This window comes from Symsagittifera roscoffensis, chromosome 6 (assembly GCF_963678635.1).
Source record: "Symsagittifera roscoffensis chromosome 6, txSymRosc1.1, whole genome shotgun sequence".
Taxonomy (NCBI): Eukaryota; Metazoa; Xenacoelomorpha; order Acoela; family Convolutidae; genus Symsagittifera; species Symsagittifera roscoffensis.
In genome coordinates this window covers 18,519,618-18,542,397 of record NC_087067.1, presented here as the reverse complement: position 1 = coordinate 18,542,397, position 22,780 = coordinate 18,519,618, and the positions used below count along the sequence as shown (strand labels likewise).

At 36.1% G+C, this 22,780-nt stretch overlaps 1 protein-coding gene and 8 non-coding genes across 9 annotated transcripts in view; 8 read left to right on the top strand and 1 right to left on the bottom strand.

Moving 5' to 3' along the window:
• LOC134848630 (uncharacterized) overlaps positions 1-22,780 on the bottom strand; it is a 244,181-nt gene that overhangs the window by 102,227 nt on the left and 119,174 nt on the right. The window lies entirely within an intron of this gene.
• Trnav-aac (transfer RNA valine (anticodon AAC)) lies at positions 1,688-1,760 on the top strand. Its single transcript has one exon. It is a non-coding gene; the product is annotated as a tRNA-Val (tRNA).
• Trnav-aac (transfer RNA valine (anticodon AAC)) lies at positions 5,110-5,182 on the top strand. Its single transcript has one exon. It is a non-coding gene; the product is annotated as a tRNA-Val (tRNA).
• Trnav-aac (transfer RNA valine (anticodon AAC)) lies at positions 6,236-6,308 on the top strand. The gene has a single exon. It is a non-coding gene; the product is annotated as a tRNA-Val (tRNA).
• Trnav-aac (transfer RNA valine (anticodon AAC)) lies at positions 13,858-13,930 on the top strand. Its single transcript has one exon. It is a non-coding gene; the product is annotated as a tRNA-Val (tRNA).
• On the top strand, positions 14,142-14,214 carry Trnav-aac (transfer RNA valine (anticodon AAC)). Its single transcript has one exon. It is a non-coding gene; the product is annotated as a tRNA-Val (tRNA).
• Trnav-aac (transfer RNA valine (anticodon AAC)) lies at positions 15,837-15,909 on the top strand. The gene has a single exon. It is a non-coding gene; the product is annotated as a tRNA-Val (tRNA).
• On the top strand, positions 16,121-16,193 carry Trnav-aac (transfer RNA valine (anticodon AAC)). The gene has a single exon. It is a non-coding gene; the product is annotated as a tRNA-Val (tRNA).
• Trnav-aac (transfer RNA valine (anticodon AAC)) lies at positions 17,830-17,902 on the top strand. Its single transcript has one exon. It is a non-coding gene; the product is annotated as a tRNA-Val (tRNA).

Here is a 22,780-nt window from a genome sequence, read left to right as displayed (position 1 = left end):
TGATATTTTGTAATATAAACAACCGGAAGTCTTTTAAATTTGGATAACCGATTAAAAGATATTCTGACAATACTAGATTTTGTAATTGTATCAAATTCAAAACAGTAATCGAAATGATGTTCTTTATCTCCAACTTTTGTTTCATAGGCTCTTCCATTGTTTTGTTTTTTACTGATAGACCACTGAATCTGACTTAACTGTACTAGATAAAAACATTGTTGATAAATCTGGCAGTACTCTGCTTTTCTGAAATCTCCTCTCCATCTTTTTAACAAAACTATTGAACTTTCTGTGTTTCTAAACAAGTTAAAACTAAAACATTCTCTTTTAATTTTTTGTAGTAGTTCAACCTTAAAGTCTGATAAATGTCCATTTCAGACATTGAAAAGGGTTTTGATAGAAACATATTTCTTACTGAAATAAGCAAAGAAACTTGAAAAAACTCGAATAGTTGTACCATTTTTAATTTATTTTGTAATCACAATCACCATAAAAAGTTTTTTCCTTATTTAGAGTCTAATTAGTTTTAAGGAAATTCATGTAGCCAATCAAAACCGCAAATGAAAGCAAAAAACAATTGAAAACAACCAATGAAATTCATAAAATCGATAAATAGTGATAATGTTATCTACTAAATATACATTCTTGTTTGTAATTTTGTTAAAATGAAACAAAATTTTCCTAAAATTTGATGAAAGCAGTAATTAAATACCGGAAAATCATTTGATAATTGGTTAGTGTCCTATGTCAATTTCAATTAAATTGCTTGTTTTGTTTGACTTTTCCTCAGATATTATAGCCCTAAATATAGACTTCAGTCAGAAAAAATAGGTTTTAACCAATAATATTTCAATTAGCAAACATGCAAAACATCACAAAGCATTACTGAGGCTTACAATTATCAACAAACATAAAGTCTCCCAAAAATTGGGACAGTTCTTTGAATTAGTTCAAAGTATAGTTGACAATTATATTTCAACTGACTCCAGAAAAATTGCCTGACACCTGATTAAAATACAATAAGACATGCGAAAATTTTCCGTAACTTTCGACAAAGGCACCGATGACAAAAATTCCAGGTCTGCAAAACAAGAAAAAGAAGCTACTTAAGAAAGCTCAGGTGCTGTGGTGTAGCGGTTATCACGTCTGCCCAACACTCAGAAGGTCTGCAGTTCGATCCTGGACAGCATCAGAAAGTCAATTTTCGTAAAAATGATGAATCAGGACTGTACAAACATTTTGTTCGTTGAAAATGATATTTCAACTAACTCCAGAAAAAATTGCCTGACACGTGATTAAAATACAATAAGACATGCGAAAATTTTCCGTAACTTTCGACAAAGGCACTGATGACAAAAATTCCAGGTCTGCAAAACAAGAAAAAGAAGCTACTTGAGAAAGCTCAGCTGCTGTGGTGTAGCGGTTATCACGTCTGCCTCAGACGTAGGTCTACAATTCGATCCTGGACAGCATCAGAAAGTCAACTATCATGAAAATGATGAATAAGGACTGTACAAAGAATTTGCTCGTTGGAAATTATGTTTCAAGTAACTCCAGAAAAATTGCTTGACATGTGACGAAAATACATTAAGACATGCGAAGTTTTACCGAAGTTTTCGACAAACGCACTGATGACAACAATTCCAGGTCTGCGAAACAACAAAAAGAAGCTACTTGAGAAATCTCAGGTGCTGTGGTGTAGCGGTTATCACGTCTGCCTAACACGCAGAAGGTCTCCAGTTCGATCCTGGACAGCATCAGAAAATCAACTATCATAAAAATAAATAATAAAGAATGTACAAAGATTTTGCTCGTTGGAATTTATATTTCAACTAACTCCAGAAAAATTGCCTAACACGTGACGAAAATTCATTGAGAAATGCGAAATTTTTCCAAAAATTTCGACAAACGCACTGATGATAAAAATTCCAGGTCTGCAAAACAAGAAAAAGAAGCTACTTGAGAAAGCTCAGCTACTGTGGTGTAGCGGTTATCACGTCTGCCTCACACGTAGGTCTACAATTCGATCCTGGACAGCATCAGAAAGTCAACTATCATGAAAATGATGAAAAAGGACTGTACAAAGAATTTGCTCGTTGGAAATTATGTTTCAAGTAACTCCTGATAAATTGCCTAACATGTGACCAAAAATACATTAAGACATGCGAAATTTTTCCGAAATTTTCGACAAACGCACTGATGACAAAAATTCCAGGTCTGCAAAACAAGAAAAAGAAGCTACTTAAGAACACTCATGTGCTATGGTGTAGCAGTTATCACGTCTGCCTTACACGCAGGTCTACAGTTCGATCCTGGACAGCATCAGAAAGTCAACTATCATGAAAATGATGAATAAGGTCTGTACAAAGATTTTGTTCGTTGAAAATTATATTTCAACTAACTCCAGAAAAATTGCCTGACACGTGACGAAAATACATTAAGACATGCGAAGCTTTACCGAAATTTTCGACAAACGCACTGATGACAAAAAATCCAGGTTTGCAAAACAAGAAAAAGAAGCTCCTTCAAAAAGCTAAGGTGCTAGGGTGTAGCGGTTATCACATCTGCCTAACACGCAGAAGGTACCCAGTTCGATCCTGGACAGCAGCAGAATGTCAATTATCGTAAAAATCATGAATCAGGACTGAGCAAATATTTTGTTCGTTGAAAATTATATTTCAACTAACTCCAGAAAAATTGCTTGATATGTGACGAAAATACATTAAGACATTCGAAGTTTTACCGAAGTTTTCGACAAACGCACTGATGACAAAAATTCCAGGTCTGCAAAACAAGAAAAAGAAGCTACTTGAGAAATCCAGGTGCTGTTTTGTAGCGGTAATCACGTCTGCCTCACACGCAGAAGGTCTCAAGTTCGATCCTGGACAGCATCAGAAAAGCATTTATCATAAAAATGAATAGTAAGGACTGTACAAAGATTTTGCTCGTTGGAATGGGAGATTTAAAATGTACCAAATTTTTAGATAAGAAGAGTTGAATAGAAGAGTTAAAAATGACTAAAAGTCAATAAAAACAGCTAACTTATTAACTAATTGTTTTTAACGTGAAATAAAATCAAAATGGATGTGCTATTTAGCTTAGCTGAAATAAAAATCATCCAATCTAACCAAGGAGTTTTCAAAAGTTTTGCTATCAACCAATCAGAATTGAGCATTAATTATAAGGAATTTTTTAATATTTTCTGATATCAACCAATCAGAGCTTCAATAGTCATGGAATTTTCAACAAATTTAATGTCAACCAATCAGAATTGAGCTTCAATAGTCATGGAATTTTCAACAAAGTTAGTGTCAACCAATCAGAATTGAGCTCGACTTCTGATGAATTTGTTTGAACAATTTTGATACCGTTTGTAGTTATTGAGGATACCCTCACAGGCAGTATTTGTGGTAATAACCAATCAGAATGAAGTATTCGCAGATTTGAAAAAAACTTTGTAGATCAGAACCAAACTATGTTTATCAAACTTCCTAATCAAACAATTTTATTGAATTTTTCTAACAAAAATAAGATATAAAATTTGATACCTTAGTTAGATAAATGAGATTTCTTGTCTAGTTTATATTGTTTTTTCGATACGCAATTCAAATTTTGAAATTTCGATCAAAATTTTTTCGATTTGCTCTCTTTCTAACCAGTGAAAAAAGAAATTACCAAAATATACATTTTTATCACTTTGTTTTTGATATTTTGTAATATAAACAACCGGAAGTCTTTTAAATTTGGATAACCGATTAAAAGATATTCTGACAATACTAGATTTTGTAATTGTATCAAATTCAAAACAGTAATCGAAATGATGTTCTTTATCTCCAACTTTTGTTTCATAGGCTCTTCCATTGTTTTGTTTTTTACTGATAGACCACTGAATCTGACTTAACTGTACTAGATAAAAACATTGTTGATAAATCTGGCAGTACTCTGCTTTTCTGAAATCTCCTCTCCATCTTTTTAACAAAACTATTGAACTTTCTGTGTTTCTAAACAAGTTAAAACTAAAACATTCTCTTTTAATTTTTTGTAGTAGTTCAACCTTAAAGTCTGATAAATGTCCATTTCAGACATTGAAAAGGGTTTTGATAGAAACATATTTCTTACTGAAATAAGCAAAGAAACTTGAAAAAACTCGAATAGTTGTACCATTTTTAATTTATTTTGTAATCACAATCACCATAAATAGTTTTTTCCTTATTTAGAGTCTAATTAGTTTTAAGGAAATTCATGTAGCCAATCAAAACCGCAAATGAAAGCAAAAAACAATTGAAAACAACCAATGAAATTCATAAAATCGATAAATAGTGATAATGTTATCTACTAAATATACATTCTTGTTTGTAATTTTGTTAAAATGAAACAAAATTTTCCTAAAATTTGATGAAAGCAGTAATTAAATACCGGAAAATCATTTGATAATTGGTTAGTGTCCTATGTCAATTTCAATTAAATTGCTTGTTTTGTTTGACTTTTCCTCAGATATTATAGCCCTAAATATAGACTTCAGTCAGAAAAAATAGGTTTTAACCAATAATATTTCAATTACCAAACATGCAAAACATCACAAAGCATTACTGAGGCTTACAATTATCAACAAACATAAAGTCTCCCAAAAATTGGGACAGTTCTTTGAATTAGTTCAAAGTATAGTTGACAATTATATTTCAACTGACTCCAGAAAAATTGCCTGACACGTGATTAAAATACAATAAGACATGCGAAAATTTTCCGTAACTTTCGACAAAGGCACCGATGACAAAAATTCCAGGTCTGCAAAACAAGAAAAAGAAGCTACTTAAGAAAGCTCAGGTGCTGTGGTGTAGCGGTTATCACGTCTGCCCTACACTCAGAAGGTCTGCAGTTCGATCCTGGACAGCATCAGAAAGTCAATTTTCGTAAAAATGATGAATCAGGACTGTACAAACATTTTGTTCGTTGAAAATGATATTTCAACTAACTCCAGAAAAAATTGCCTGACACGTGATTAAAATACAATAAGACATGCGAAAATTTTCCGTAACTTTCGCCACAGGCACTGATGACAAAAATTCCAGGTCTGCAAAACAAGAAAAAGAAGCTACTTAAGAAAGCTCAGGTGCTGTCGTGTAGCGGTTATCACGTTTGCCTAACACGCAGAAGGTCTCCAGTTCGATCCTGGACAGCATCAGATAGTCAATTATCAAATAAATGATGAGTCATGACTGTACAAACATTTTGTTCGTTGAAAATTATATTTCAACTAACTCCAGAAAAATTGCCTGACACGTGACGAAAATTCATTAAGAAATGCAAGTTTTTCCGTAATTTTCGACAAATGCGCTGATGACCAAAATTCCAAGTCTGCAAAACAAGAAAAGAAAGCTCAGGTGCTGTGGTGTATCGGTTACCACGTCTACCTAACACGCAAAATGTCTTCAGTTCGATCCTGGAGAGCATCAGAAAGTCCAATATCATAGAATTGATAAATTTGGATTGCACAAAGATTTTGTTCATTGGAAATAACGTTTAAACTTAACTCCAGAAAAATTGCCTGACACGTGATTAAAATACAATAAGACATGCGAAAATTTTCCGTAACTTTCGACAAAGGCACTGATGACAAAAATTCCAGGTCTGCAAAACAAGAAAAAGAAGCTACTTAAGAAAGCTCAGGTGCTGTGGTGTAGCGGTTATCACGTCTGCCTAACACTCAGAAGGTCTGCAGTTCAATCCTGGACAGCATCAGAAAGTCAATTTTCGTAAAAATGATGAATCAGGACTGTACAAACATTTTGTTCGTTGAAAATAATATTTCAACTAACTCCAGAAAAATTGCCTGACATGTGACGAAAATTCATTAAGAAATGCAAGTTTTTCCGTAATTTTCGACAAATGCACTGATGACCAAAATTCCAGGTGTGCAAAACAAGAAAAAGAAGCTACTTAAGAAAGCTCAGGTGCTGTGGTGTATCGGTTACCACGTCTACCTAACACGCAAATTGTCTTCAGTTCGATCCTGGAGAACATCAGAAAGTCCAATATCATAGAATTGATAAATTTGGATTGCACAAAGATTTTGTTCATTGGAAATAACGTTTAAACTTAACTCCAGAAAAATTGCCTGACACGTGATTAAAATACAATGAGACATGCGAAAATTTTCCGTAAATTTCGACAAAGGCACTGATGACAAAAATTCCAGGTCTGCAAAACAAGAAAAAGAAGCTACTTAAAAAGCTCAGGTGCTGTGGTGTAGCGGTTATCACGTTTGCCTAACATGCAGAAGGTCTCTAGTTCGATCCTGGACAGCATCAGAAAGTCAATTATCAAATAAATGATGAATCATGACTGTACAAACATTTTGTTCGTTGAAAATTATATTTCAACTAACTCCAGAAAAATTGCCTGACACGTGACGAAAATTCATTAAGAAATGCAAGTTTTTCCGTAATTTTCGACAAATGCGCTGATGACCAAAATTCCAAGTCTGCAAAACAAGAAAAAGAAGCTACTTAAGAAAGCTCAGGTGCTGTGGAGTATCGGTTACCACGTCTACCTAACACGCAAAATGTCTTCAGTTCGATCCTGGAGAGCATCAGAAAGTCCAATATCATAGAATTGATAAATTTGGATTGCAAAAGATTTTGTTCATTGGAAATAACGTTTAAACTTAACTCCAGAAAAATTGCCTGACACGTGATTAAAATACAATAAGACATGCGAAAATTTTCCGTAACTTTCGATAAAGGCACTGATGACAAAAATTCCAGGTCTGCAAAACAAGAAAAAGAAGCTACTTAAGAAAGCTCAGGTGCTGTGGTGTAGCGGTTATCACGTCTGCCTAACACTCAGAAGGACTGCAGTTCGATCCTGGAGAGCATCAGAAAGTCAATTTTCGTAAAAATGGTGAATCAGGACTGTACAAATATTTTGTTCGTTGAAAATAATATTTCAACTAACTCCAGAAAAATTGCCTGACATGTGACGAAAATTCATTAAGAAATGAAAGTTTTTCCGTAATTTTCGACAAATGCATTGATGACCAAAATTCCAGGTCTGCAAAACAAGAAAAAGAAGCTACTTAAGAAAGCTCAGGTGCTGTGGTGTATCGGTTACCACGTCTACCTAACACGCAAAATGTCTTCAGTTCGATCCTGGAGAGCATCAGAAAGTCCAATATCATAGAATTGATAAATTTGGATTGCACAAAGATTTTGTTCATTGGAAATAACGTTTAAACTTAACTCCAGAAAAATTGCCTGACACGTGATTAAAATACAATAAGACATGCGAAAATTTTCCGTAATTTTCGACAAAGGCACTGATGACAAAAATTCCAGGTCTGCAAAACAAGAAAAAGAAGCTACTTAAGAAAGCTCAGGTGCTGTGGTGTATCGGTTATCACGTCTACCTAACACGCACAATGTCTTCAGTTCGATCCTGGAGAGCATCAGAAAGTCCAATATCATAGAATTGATAAATTTGGATTGCACAAAGATTTTGTTCATTGGAAATAACGTTTAAACTAACTCCAGAAAAATTGCCTGACATGTGATTAAAATACAATAAGACATGCGAAAATTTTCCGTAACTTTCGACAAAGGCACTGATTACAAAAATTCCAGGTCTGCAAAACAAGAAAAAGAAGCTACTTAAGAAAGCTCAGGTGCAGTGGTGTAGCGGCTATCACGTCTGCCCTAACACGCAGAAGGCCTTCAGTTCGATCCGGATCAATATCAGGCAATCAATTCTTATGAAAACGAAAAATAAGGATTGTACAAATATTTTGTTCGCTGGAAACTATATTTCAAATAACTCCAGAAAAATTACCTGACACGTGACGAAAATTCATTGAGACATGCAAAATTTTCCGTAAATTTCGACAAATGCACTGATGACAAAAAATCCAGGTCTGCAAAACAACAAAAAAATTATTACTTGAGAAAGCTCAGGTGCTGCTGTGGCGTAGCGGTTATCATGTCTGCCTAACACGCAGAAGGCTTCCAGTTCGATCCTGAACAATATCAGGCAAACAATTCTTATGGAAATTAAAAATAAGGATTGTAAAAAAATTTTGTTCGCTGGAAACTATATTTTAAATAACTCAAGAAAAACTGCCTCACACGTGACAAAAATTCATTAAGACATGCAAAATTTTCCGTAAGTTTCGACAAATGCACTGATGACAAAAATTCCAGGTCTGCAAAACAAGAAAAAGAAGCTACTTAAGACAGCTCAGGTGCAGTGGTGTACCGGTTATCACGTCTGCCTAACACGCAGAAAGTCTCCCGTTCGATCCTGGACAATATCAGGAAATCAATTCTTATAAAAACGAAAAATAAGGAGTGTACAAAAATTTTGTTCGATGGAAACTATATTTCAAATAACTCAAGAAAAACTGCCTCACACGTGACAAAAATTCATTAAGACATGCAAAATTTTCCGTAAGTTTCGACAAATGCACTGATGACAAAAAATTCCAGGTCTGCAAAACAAGAAAAAGAAGCTACTTCGTGAAGCTCAAGTGCTGTGGTGTAGCGGTTATCACGTCTGCCTGACACGCAAAATGCCTTCAGTTCGATCCTGGACAGCATCAGAAAGTCCAGTTTCATAGAATTGATAAAGATGGATTGCACAAAGATTTTGTTCATTGGAAATAACGTTTAAACTAACTCCAGAAAAATTGCCTGACACGTGATTTAAATACAATAAGACATGCGAAAATTTTCCGTAACTTTCGACAAAGGCACTGATGACAAAAATTCCAGGTATGCAAAACAAGAAAAAGAAGCTATAAGAATGCTCAGGTGCAGTGGTGTAGTGGCTATCACGTCTGCCTAACACGCAGAAGGCCTCCAGTTCGATCTGGAACACTATCAGGCAATCAATTCTTATGAAAACGAAAAATAAGGAGTGTACAAAAATTTTGTTCGCTGGAAACTATATTTCAAATAACTCCAGAAAAATTGCCTGATAAGTGACGAAAATTCATTAAGACATGCAAAATTCTCCGTAATTTTCGACAAATGCACTGATGACAAAAAATCCAGGTCTGCAAAACAAGAAAAAAATTATTACTTGAGAAAGCTCAGGTGCTGCTGTGGTGTACCGGTTATCACGTCTGCCTAACACGCAGAAGGCCTCCAGTTCGATCTGGAACACTATCAGGCAATCAATTCTTATGAAAACGAAAAATAAGGAGTGTACAAAAATTTTGTTCGCTGGAAACTATATTTCAAATAACTCCAGAAAAATTGCCTGACACGTGACGAAAATTCATTAAGACATGCAAAATTTTCCGTAATTTTCGACAAATGCACTGATGACAAAAAATCCAGGTCTGCAAAACAAGAAAAAAATTATTACTTGAGAAAGCTCAGGTGCTGCTGTGGTGTACCGGTTATCACGTCTGCCTAACACGCAGAAGGCCTCCAGTTCGATCCGGAACACTATCAGGCAATCAATTCTTATGGAAACTAAAAATAAGGATTGTACAAAAATTTTGTTCGCTGGAAACTATATTTCAAATAACTCCAAAAAATTGCCTGACACGTGACGAAAATTCATTAAGACATGTAAAAAAATGTCCGTAATTTTCGACAAATGCACTGATGACAAAAATTCCAGGTCTGCAAAACAAGAAAAAGAAGCTACTTAAAAAGCTCAGGTGCAGTGGTGTACCGGTTATCACGTCTGCCTAACACGCAGAAAGTCTCCAGTTCGATCCTGGACAATATCAGGAAATCAATTCTTGTAAAAACGAAAAATAGGGAGTGTACAAAATTTTGGTCGCTGGAAACTATATTTCAAATAACTCAAGAAAAATTGCCTGACACGTGACAAAAATTCATTAAGACATGCAAAATTTTCCGTAATTTTCGACAAATGCACTGATGACAAAAATTCCAGGTCTGCAAAACAAGAAAAAGAAGCTACTTCGTGAAGCTCAAGTGCTGTGGAGTAGCGGTTATCACGTCTGCCTGACACGCAAAATGCCTTCAGTTCGATCCTGGACACAATCAGAAAGCCCAGTTTCATAGAATTGATAAATATAGATTGCACAAAGATTTTGTTCATTGGAAATAACGTTTAAACTAACTCCAGAAAATTGCCTGACACGTGATTAAAATACAATAAGATATGCGATAATTTTCCGTAAATTTCGACGAAGGTAATGATGACAAAAAATCCAGGTCTGCAAAACAAGAAAAAGAAGCTACTTTATAAAGCTCAGGTGCTGTGGTGTAGCGGTTATCACGTCTGCCTAAAACGCAGCAGGTCTCCAGTTCGAGCCTGGACAATATCAGGAAATCAATTCTTATAAAAACGAAAAATAAGGAGTGTACAAAAATTGTTCGCTGGAAACTATATTTCAAATAACTCAAGAAAAATTGCCTGACACGTGACAAAAATTCATTAAGACATGCAAAATTTTCCGTAATTTTCGACAAATGCACTGATGACAAAAATTCCAGGTCTGCAAAACAAGAAAAAAAAAGCTACTTGATAAAGCTCAGGTGCTGTGGTGTAGCGGTTATCACGTCTGCCTAGCACGCAAAATGCCTTCAGTGCGATACTGGACAGCATCAGAAAGTCCAGTTTCATAGAATTGATATATATAGATTGCACAAAGATTTTGTTCATTGGAAATAACGTTTAAACTAACTCCAGAAAATTGCCTGAAACGTGATTAAAATACAATAAGACATGCGATAATTTTCCGTAAATTTCGACGAAGGTAATGATGACAAAAAATCCAGGTCTGCAAAACAAGAAAAAGAAGCTACTTTATAAAGCTCAGGTGCTGTGGTGTAGCGGTTATCACGTCTGCCTAACACGCAGCAGGTCTCGAGTTCGGTCCTGGATAGCATCAGAGAGTCAATTATCATAAAATGTTGAATCAGGACTGTACAAACATTTTGTTCATTGAAAATTATATGTCACCTAACTCCAGAAAAATTGCCTGACATGTGACGAACATAGAATAGGACATGCAAAATTTTTCCAAACTTTTTGACAAACGCACTGATGACAAAAATTCCATGTGTGCAAAACAAGAAAAAGAAGCTATTTGCTGAAGCTCAGGTGCAGTGGTGTAGCGGTTATCACGGCTGCCTAACACGCAGAAAGTCTCCAGTTCGATCCTGGACAATATCAGGAAATCAATTCTCATGAAAACGAAAAAAAAAATGATTGTACAAAATTTTTGTTCGCTGGAAACTATATTTCAAATAACTCCAGAAAAATTGCCTGATACGTGACGAAAATTCATTAAGACATGCAAAACTTTCCGTACTTTTTGACAAATGCACTAATGACCAAAAATTCCAGGTCTGCAAAACAAGAAAAAAATCTACTTAGGAAAGTTTAGGTGCTGTGGTGTAGCGGTTATCACGTCTGCCTAACACGGAGAAGGTCACCAGTTCGATCCCGGCCAATATCGGAAAATCAACCCTTATGAAAATGGAAAATAAGGATTGTACAACAATTTTGTTCGCTGGAAACTATAACTCCAGAAAAAATGCCTGACACGTGGCAAAAATTCATTAAGACATGCAAAATTTTCGGTAATTTTCGACAAATGCACCGATGACAAAAATTCCAGGTCTGCAAAACAAGAGAAAGAAGCTACTTAATGAAGCTCAGGTGCTGTGGTGTAGCGGTTATCACGTCTGCCTAACACGCAGAAGGTCTCCAGTTCGATCCTGGAAAGAATCAAAAAGTCTATTATCATAAAAATGATGAATCAGGACTGTTTAAAGATTGTGTTCGTTGAAAATTATATTTCAACTAAGTCCCGAAAAATTGCCTGACATGTGACGAAAATATATTAAGACATGCGAAGTTTTTCCAATTTTTTTGGAAAACGCACTGATGACAAAAACTCCATGCGTGCAAAACAAGAAAAAGAAGCTACTTGATCAATCTCAGGTGCTGTGGTGTAAGGGTTATCACGTCTGCTTAACACGCAGAAGGTTTTCAGTTCGATCCTGGACAATATCAGAAAATCAATTCTCATGAAAAAGGAAAATAAGGATTGTACAAAAATGTTCTTAGCTGGAAACCATATTTCAAATAACTGCAGAACAATTGCCTGACACGTGACGAAAATTCATTAAGACATGTAATTTTCGACGAATGCACTGATGACCAAAATTCCAGGTCTGCAAAAAAGAAAAAGAAGCTACTTGAGAAAGCTCAGGTGCTGTGGTGTAGCGGTTATCACGTCTGCCTAACACGGAGAAGGTCACCAGTTCGATCCCGGCCAATATCGGAAAATCAACCCTTATGAAAATGGAAAATAAGGATTGTACAACAATTTTGTTCGCTGGAAACTATAACTCCAGAAAAAATGCCTGACACGTGGCAAAAATTCATTAAGACATGCAAAATTTTCGGTAATTTTCGACAAATGCACTGATGACAAAAATTCCAGGTCTGCAAAACAAGAGAAAGAAGCTACTTAATGAAGCTCAGGTGCTGTGGTGTAGCGGTTATCACGTCTGCCTAACACGCAGAAGGTCTCCAGTTCGATCCTGGAAAGAATCAAAAAGTCTATTATCATAAAAATGATGAATCAGGACTGTTTAAAGATTGTGTTCGTTGAAAATTATATTTCAACTAAGTCCCGAAAAATTGCCTGACATGTGACGAAAATATATTAAGACATGCGAAGTTTTTCCAATTTTTTTGGAAAACGCACTGATGACAAAAACTCCATGCGTGCAAAACAAGAAAAAGAAGCTACTTGATCAATCTCAGGTGCTGTGGTGTAAGGGTTATCACGTCTGCTTAACACGCAGAAGGTTTTCAGTTCGATCCTGGACAATATCAGAAAATCAATTCTCATGAAAAAGGAAAATAAGGATTGTACAAAAATGTTCTTAGCTGGAAACCATATTTCAAATAACTGCAGAACAATTGCCTGACACGTGACGAAAATTCATTAAGACATGTAATTTTCGACGAATGCACTGATGACCAAAATTCCAGGTCTGCAAAAAAGAAAAAGAAGCTACTTGAGAAAGCTCAGGTGCTGTGGTGTAGCGGTTATCACGTCTGCCTAACACGGAGAAGGTCACCAGTTCGATCCCGGCCAATATCGGAAAATCAACCCTTATGAAAATGGAAAATAAGGATTGTACAACAATTTTGTTCGCTGGAAACTATAACTCCAGAAAAAATGCCTGACACGTGGCAAAAATTCATTAAGACATGCAAAATTTTCGGTAATTTTCGACAAATGCACTGATGACAAAAATTCCAGGTCTGCAAAACAAGAGAAAGAAGCTACTTAATGAAGCTCAGGTGCTGTGGTGTAGCGGTTATCACGTCTGCCTAACACGCAGAAGGTCTCCAGTTCGATCCTGGAAAGAATCAAAAAGTCTATTATCATAAAAATGATGAATCAGGACTGTTTAAAGATTGTGTTCGTTGAAAATTATATTTCAACTAAGTCCCGAAAAATTGCCTGACATGTGACGAAAATATATTAAGACATGCGAAGTTTTTCCAATTTTTTTGGAAAACGCACTGATGACAAAAACTCCATGCGTGCAAAACAAGAAAAAGAAGCTACTTGATCAATCTCAGGTGCTGTGGTGTAAGGGTTATCACGTCTGCTTAACACGCAGAAGGTTTTCAGTTCGATCCTGGACAATATCAGAAAATCAATTCTCATGAAAAAGGAAAATAAGGATTGTACAAAAATGTTCTTAGCTGGAAACCATATTTCAAATAACTGCAGAACAATTGCCTGACACGTGACGAAAATTCATTAAGACATGTAATTTTCGACGAATGCACTGATGACCAAAATTCCAGGTCTGCAAAAAAGAAAAAGAAGCTACTTGAGAAAGCTCAGGTGCTGTGGTGTAGCGGTTATCACGTTTGCCTAACATGCAGAAGGTCTCTAGTTCGATCCTGGACAGCATCAGAAAGTCAATTATCAAATAAATGAAGAATCATGACTGTACAAACATTTTGTTCGTTGAAAATTATATTTCAACTAACTCCAGAAAAATTGCCTGACACGTGATTAAAATACAATAAGACATGCGAAAATTTTCCGTAAATTTCGACAAAGGCACTGATGACAAAAATTCGAGGTCTGCAAAACAAGAAAAAGAAGCTACTTAAAAAGCTCAGGTGCTGTGGTGTAGCGGTTATCACGTTTGCCTAACATGCAGAAGGTCTCTAGTTCGATCCTGGACAGCATCAGAAATACAATTATCAAATAAATGATGAATCATGACTGTACAAACAGTTTGTTCGTTGAAAATTATATTTCAACTAACTCCAGAAAAATTGCCTGACACGTGATTAAAATACAATAAGACATGCGATAATTTTCCGTAAATTTCGACGAAGGTAATGATGACAAAAAATCCAGGTCTGCAAAACAAGAAAAAGAAGCTACTTTATAAAGCTCAGGTGCTGTGGTGTAGCGGTTATCACGTCTGCCTAACACGCAGCAGGTCTCGAGTTCGGTCCTGGATAGCATCAGAGAGTCAATTATCATAAAATGTTGAATCAGGACTGTACAAACATTTTGTTCATTGAAAATTATATGTCACCTAACTCCAGAAAAATTGCCTGACATGTGACGAACATAGAATAGGACATGCAAAATTTTTCCAAACTTTTTGACAAACGCACTGATGACAAAAATTCCATGTGTGCAAAACAAGAAAAAGAAGCTATTTGCTCAAGCTCAGGTGCAGTGGTGTAGCGGTTATCACGGCTGCCTAACACGCAGAAAGTCTCCAGTTCGATCCTGGACAATATCAGGAAATCAATTCTCATGAAAACGAAAAAAAAAATGATTGTACAAAATTTTTGTTCGCTGGAAACTATATTTCAAATAACTCCAGAAAAATTGCCTGATACGTGACGAAAATTCATTAAGACATGCAAAACTTTCCGTACTTTTTGACAAATGCACTAATGACCAAAAATTCCAGGTCTGCAAAACAAGAAAAAAATCTACTTAGGAAAGTTTAGGTGCTGTGGTGTAGCGGTTATCACGTCTGCCTAACACGGAGAAGGTCACCAGTTCGATCCCGGCCAATATCGGAAAATCAACCCTTATGAAAATGGAAAATAAGGATTGTACAACAATTTTGTTCGCTGGAAACTATATTTCAAATAACTCCAGAGAAAATGCCTGACACGTGGCAAAAATTCATTAAGACATACAAAATTTTCGGTAATTTTCGACAAATGCACTGATGACAAAAATTCCAGGTCTGCAAAACAAGAGAAAGAAGCTACTTAATGAAGCTCAGGTGCTGTGGTGTAGCGGTTATCACGTCTGCCTAACACGCAGAAGGTCTCCAGTTCGATCCTGGAAACAATCAAAAAGTCTATTATCATAAAAATGATGAATCAGGACTGTTTAAAGATTGTGTTCGTTGAAAATTATATTTCAACTAAGTCCCGAAAAATTGCCTGACATGTGACGAAAATATATTAAGACATGCGAAGTTTTTCCAATTTTTTTGGAAAACGCACTGATGACAAAAACTCCATGCGTGCAAAACAAGAAAAAGAAGCTACTTGATCAATCTCAGGTGCTGTGGTGTAAGGGTTATCACGTCTGCTTAACACGCAGAAGGTTTTCAGTTCGATCCTGGACAATATCAGAAAATCAATTCTCATGAAAAAAGAAAATAAGGATTGTACAAAAATGTTCTTAGCTGGAAACCATATTTCAAATAACTGCAGAACAATTGCCTGACACGTGACGAAAATTCATTAAGACATGTAATTTTCGACGAATGCACTGATGACCAAAATTCCAGGTCTGCAAAAAAGAAAAAGAAGCTACTTGAGAAAGCTCAGGTGCTGTGGTGTAGCGGTTATCACGTTTGCCTAACATGCAGAAGGTCTCTAGTTCGATCCTGGACAGCATCAGAAAGTCAATTATCAAATAAATGCTGAATCATGACTGTACAAACATTTTGTTCGTTGAAAATTATATTTCAACTAACTCCAGAAAAATTGCCTGACACGTGATTAAAATACAATAAGACATGCGAAAATTTTCCGTAAATTTCGACAAAGGCACTGATGACAAAAATTCCAGGTCTGCAAAACAAGAAAAAGAAGCTACTTAAAAAGCTCAGGTGCTGTGGTGTAGCGGTTATCACGTTTGCCTAACATGCAGAAAGTCTCTAGTTCGATCCTGGACAGCATCAGAAATACAATTATCAAATAAATGATGAATCATGACTGTACAAACAGTTTGTTCGTTGAAAATTATATTTCAACTAACTCCAGAAAAATTGCCTGACACGTGACGAAAATTCATTAAGAAATGCAAGTTTTTCCGTAATTTTCGACAAATGCGCTGATGACCAAAATTCCAAGTCTGCAAAACAAGAAAAAGAAGCTACTTAAGAAAGCTCAGGTGTTGTGGAGTATCGGTTACCACGTCTACCTAACACGCAAAATGTCTTCAGTTCGATCCTGGAGAGCATCAGAAAGTCCAATATCATAGAATTGATAAATTTGGATTGCAAAAGATTTTGTTCATTGGAAATAACGTTTAAACTTAACTCCAGAAAAATTGCCTGACACGTGATTAAAATACAATAAGACATGCGAAAATTTTCCGTAACTTTCGATAAAGGCACTGATGACAAAAATTCCAGGTCTGCAAAACAAGAAAAAGAAGCTACTTAAGAAAGCTCAGGTGCTGTGGTGTAGCGGTTATCACGTCTGCCTAACACTCAGAAGGACTGCAGTTCGATCCTGGAGAGCATCAGAAAGTCAATTTTCGTAAAAATGGTGAATCAGGACTGTACAAATATTTTGTTCGTTGAAAATAATATTTCAACTAACTCCAGAAAAATTGCCTGACATGTGACGAAAATTCATTAAGAAATGAAAGTTTTTCCGTAATTTTCGACAAATGCATTGATGACCAAAATTCCAGGTCTGCAAAACAAGAAAAAGAAGCTACTTAAGAAAGCTCAGGTGCTGTGGTGTATCGGTTACCACGTCTACCTAACACGCAAAATGTCTTCAGTTCGATCCTGGAGAGCATCAGAAAGTCCAATATCATAGAATTGATAAATTTGGATTGCACAAAGATTTTGTTCATTGGAAATAACGTTTAAACTTAACTCCAGAAAAATTGCCTGACACGTGATTAAAATACAATAAGACATGCAAAATTTTCCGTAATTTTCGACAAAGGCACTGATGACAAAAATTCCAGGTCTGCAAAACAAGAAAAAGAAGCTACTTAAGAAAGCTCAGGTGCTGTGGTGTATCGGTTACCACGTCTACCTAACACGCAAAATGTCTTCAGTTCGATCCTGGAGAGCATCAGAAAGTCCAATATCATAGAATTGATAAATTTGGATTGCACAAAGATTTTGTTCATTGGAAATAACGTTTAAACTTAACTCCAGAAAAATTGCCTGACACGTGATTGAAATACAATAAGACATGCGAAAATTTTCCGTAATTTTCGACAAAGGCACTGATGACAAAAATTCCAGGTCTGAAAAACAAGAAAAAGAAGCTACTTAAGAAAGCTCAGGTGCTGTGGTGTATCGGTTATCACGTCTACCTAACACGCACAATGTCTTCAGTTCGATCCTGGAGAGCATCAGAAAGTCCAATATCATAGAATTGATAAATTTGGATTGCACAAAGATTTTGTTCATTGGAAATAACGTTTAAACTAACTCCAGAAAAATTGCCTGACATGTGATTAAAATACAATAAGACATGCGAAAATTTTCCGTAACTTTCGACAAAGGCACTGATTACAAAAATTCCAGGTCTGCAAAACAAGAAAAAGAAGCTACTTACGAAAGCTCAGGTGCTGTGGTGTAGCGGTTATCACGTCTGCCTAACACGCAGAAGGTCTCCAGTTCGATCCTGGACAGCATCAGAAAGTCAATTTTAGTAAAAATGATGAATCAGGACTGTACAAACATTTTATTCGTTGAAAATAATATTTCAACTAACTCCAGAAAAATTGACTGACATGTGACAAAAATAGATTAAAACATGCGAAATTTTCCCGAAAATTTTGACAAATGCACTGAGGACAAAAATTCCTGGTGCGCAAAACAAGAAAAAGAAGCTACTTGATAAAGCTTAGGTGCTGTGGTGTACCGGTTATCACGTCTGCCTAACACGCGGAAGGCCTCCAGTTCGATCCGGAACACTATCATGCAATCAATTCTTATGAAAACGAAAAACAAGGATTGTACAAAAAATTTGTTCGCTGGAAACTATATTTCAAATAACTCCAGAAAAATGCCTGACACGTGACGAAAATTCATTAATACATGCAAAATTTTCCGTAATTTTCGATAAATGCACTGATGACAAAAATTCCAGGTCTGCAAAATAAGAAAAAGAAGCTACTTAAGAAAGCTCAGGTGCAGTGGTGTAGCGGCTATCACGTCTGCCCTAACACGCAGAAGGCCTTCAGTTCGATCCGGATCAATATCAGGCAATCAATTCTTATGAAAACGAAAAATAAGGATTGTACAAATATTTTGTTCGCTGGAAACTATATTTCAAATAACTCCAGAAAAATTACCTGACACGTGACGAAAATTCATTGAGACATGCAAAATTTTCCGTAAATTTCGACAAATGCACTGATGACAAAAAATCCAGGTCTGCAAAACAACAAAAAAATTATTACTTGAGAAACCTCAGGTGCTGCTGTGGCGTAGCGGTTATCATGTCTGCCTAAGACGCAGAAGGCTTCCAGTTCGATCCTGAACAATATCAGGCAAACAATTCTTATGGAAATTAAAAATAAGGATTGTAAAAAAATTTTGTTCGCTGGAAACTATATTTTAAATAACTCAAGAAAAACTGCCTCACACGTGACAAAAATTCATTAAGACATGCAAAATTTTCCGTAAGTTTCGACAAATGCACTGATGACAAAAATTCCAGGTCTGCAAAACAAGAAAAAGAAGCTACTTAAGACAGCTCAGGTGCAGTGGTGTACCGGTTATCACGTCTGCCTAACACGCAGAAAGTCTCCCGTTCGATCCTGGACAATATCAGGAAATCAATTCTTATAAAAACGAAAAATAAGGAGTGTACAAAAATTTTGTTCGCTGGAAACTATATTTCAAATAACTCAAGAAAAACTGCCTCACACGTGACAAAAATTCATTAAGACATGCAAAATTTTCCGTAAGTTTCGACAAATGCACTGATGACAAAAATTCCAGGTCTGCAAAACAAGAAAAAGAAGCTACTTCGTGAAGCTCAAGTGCTGTGGTGTAGCGGTTATCACGTCTGCCTGACACGCAAAATGCCTTCAGTTCGATCCTGGAAAGCATCAGAAAGTCCAGTTTCATAGAATTGATAAAGATGGATTGCACAAAGATTTTGTTCATTGGAAATAACGTTTAAACTAACTCCAGAAAAATTGCCTGACACGTGATTTAAATACAATAAGACATGCGAAAATTTTCCGTAACTTTCGACAAAGGCACTGATGACAAAAATTCCAGGTATGCAAAACAAGAAAAAGAAGCTATAAGAATGCTCAGGTGCAGTGGTGTAGTGGCTATCACGTCTGCCTAACACGCAGAAGGCCTCCAGTTCGATCTGGAACACTATCAGGCAATCAATTCTTATGAAAACGAAAAATAAGGAGTGTACAAAAATTTTGTTCGCTGGAAACTATATTTCAAATAACTCCAGAAAAATTGCCTGACACGTGACGAAAATTCATTAAGACATGCAAAATTTTCCGTAATTTTCGACAAATGCACTGATGACAAAAAATCCAGGTCTGCAAAACAAGAAAAAAATTATTACTTGAGAAAGCTCAGGTGCTGCTGTGGTGTACCGGTTATCACGTCTGCCTAACACGCAGAAGGCCTCCAGTTCGATCTGGAACACTATCAGGCAATCAATTCTTATGAAAACGAAAAAAAGGGAGTGTACAAAAATTTTGTTCGCTGGAAACTATATTTCAAATAACTCCAGAAAAATTGCCTGACACGTGACGAAAATTCATTAAGACATGCAAAATTTTCCGTAATTTTCGACAAATGCACTGATGACAAAAAATCCAGGTCTGCAAAACAAGAAAAAAAATTATTACTTGAGAAATCTCAGGTGCTGCTGTGGTGTACCGGTTATCACGTCTGCCTAACACGCAGAAGGCCTCCAGTTCGATCCGGAACACTATCAGGCAATCAATTCTTATGGAAACTAAAAATAAGGATTGTACAAAAATTTTGTTCGCTGGAAACTATATTTCAAATAACTCCAAAAAATTGCCTGACACGTGACGAAAATTCATTAAGACATGTAAAAAAATTTCCGTAATTTTCGACAAATGCACTGATGACAAAAATTCCAGGTCTGCAAAACAAGAAAAAGAAGCTACTTAAAAAGCTCAGGTGCAGTGGTGTACCGGTTATCACGTCTGCCTAACACGCAGAAAGTCTCCAGTTCGATCCTGGACAATATCAGGAAATCAATTCTTGTAAAAACGAAAAATAGGGAGTGTACAAAAATTTGGTCGCTGGAAACTATATTTCAAATAACTCAAGAAAATTTGCCTGACACGTGACAAAAATTCATTAAGACATGCAAAATTTTCCGTAATTTTCGACAAATGCACTGATGACAAAAATTCCAGGTCTGCAAAACAAGAAAAAGAAGCTACTTCGTGAAGCTCAAGTGCTGTGGAGTAGCGGTTATCACGTCTGCCTGACACGCAAAATGCCTTCAGTTCGATCCTGGACACAATCAGAAAGCCCAGTTTCATAGAATTGATAAATATAGATTGCACAAAGATTTTGTTCATTGGAAATAACGTTTAAACTAACTCCAGAAAATTGCCTGACACGTGATTAAAATACAATAAGAAATGCGATAATTTTCCGTAAATTTCGACGAAGGTAATGATGACAAAAAATCCAGGTCTGCAAAACAAGAAAAAGAAGCTACTTTATAAAGCTCAGGTGCTGTGGTGTAGCGGTCATCACGTCTGCCTAAAACGCAGCAGGTCTCCAGTTCGATCCTGGACAAGATCAGGAAATCAATTCTTATAAAAACGAAAAATAAAGAGTGTACAAAAATTTTGTTCGCTGGAAACTATATTTCAAATAACTCAAGAAAAATTGCCTGACACGTGACAAAAATTCATTAAGACATGCAAAATTTTCCGTAATTTTCGACAAATGCACTGATGACAAAAATTCCAGGTCTGCAAAACAAGAAAAAAAAAAGCTACTTGATAAAGCTCAGGTGCTGTGGTGTAGCGGTTATCACGTCTGCCTAGCACGCAAAATGCCTTCAGTGCGATACTGGACAGCATCAGAAAGTCCAGTTTCATAGAATTGATATATATAGATTGCACAAAGATTTTGTTCATTGGAAATAACGTTTAAACTAACTCCAGAAAATTGCCTGACACGTGATTAAAATACAATAAGACATGCGATAATTTTCCGTGAATTTCGACGAAGGTAATGATGACAAAAAATCCAGGTCTGCAAAACAAGAAAAAGAAGCTACTTTATAAAGCTCAGGTGCTGTGGTGTAGCGGTTATCACGTCTGCCTATCACGCAGCAGGTCTCGAGTTCGGTCCTGGATAGCATCAGAGAGTCAATTATCATAAAATGTTGAATCAGGACTGTACAAACATTTTGTTCATTGAAAATTATATGTCACCTAACTCCAGAAAAATTGCCTGACATGTGACGAACATAGAATAGGACATGCAAAATTTTTCCAAACTTTTTGACAAACGCACTGATGACAAAAATTCCATGTGTGCAAAACAAGAAAAAGAAGCTATTTGCTCAAGCTCAGGTGCAGTGGTGTAGCGGTTATCACGGCTGCCTAACACGCAGAAAGTCTCCAGTTCGATCCTGGACAATATCAGGAAATCAATTCTCATGAAAACGAAAAAAAAAAATGATTGTACAAAATTTTTGTTCGCTGGAAACTATATTTCAAATAACTCCAGAAAAATTGCCTGATACGTGACGAAAATTCATTAAGACATGCAAAACTTTCCGTACTTTTTGACAAATGCACTAATGACCAAAAATTCCAGGTCTGCAAAACAAGAAAAAAATCTACTTAGGAAAGTTTAGGTGCTGTGGTGTAGCGGTTATCACGTCTGCCTAACACGGAGAAGGTCACCAGTTCGATCCCGGCCAATATCGGAAAATCAACCCTTATGAAAATGGAAAATAAGGATTGTACAACAATTTTGTTCGCTGGAAACTATATTTCAAATAACTCCAGAAAAAATGCCTGACACGTGGCAAAAATTCATTAAGACATGCAAAATTTTCGGTAATTTTCGACAAATGCACTGATGACAAAAATTCCAGGTCTGCAAAACAAGAGAAAGAAGCTACTTAATGAAGCTCAGGTGCTGTGGTGTAACGGTTATCACGTCTGCCTAACACGCAGAAGGTCTCCAGTTCGATCCTGGAAAGAATCAAAAAGTCTATTATCATAAAAATGATGAATCAGGACTGTTTAAAGATTGTGTTCGTTGAAAATTATATTTCAACTAAGTCCCGAAAAATTGCCTGACATGTGACGAAAATATATTAAGACATGCAAAGTTTTTCCAATTTTTTTGGAAAACGCACTGATGACAAAAACTCCATGCGTGCAAAACAAGAAAAAGAAGCTACTTGATCAATCTCAGGTGCTGTGGTGTAAGGGTTATCACGTCTGCTTAACACGCAGAAGGTTTTCAGTTCGATCCTGGACAATATCAGAAAATCAATTCTCATGAAAAAGGAAAATAAG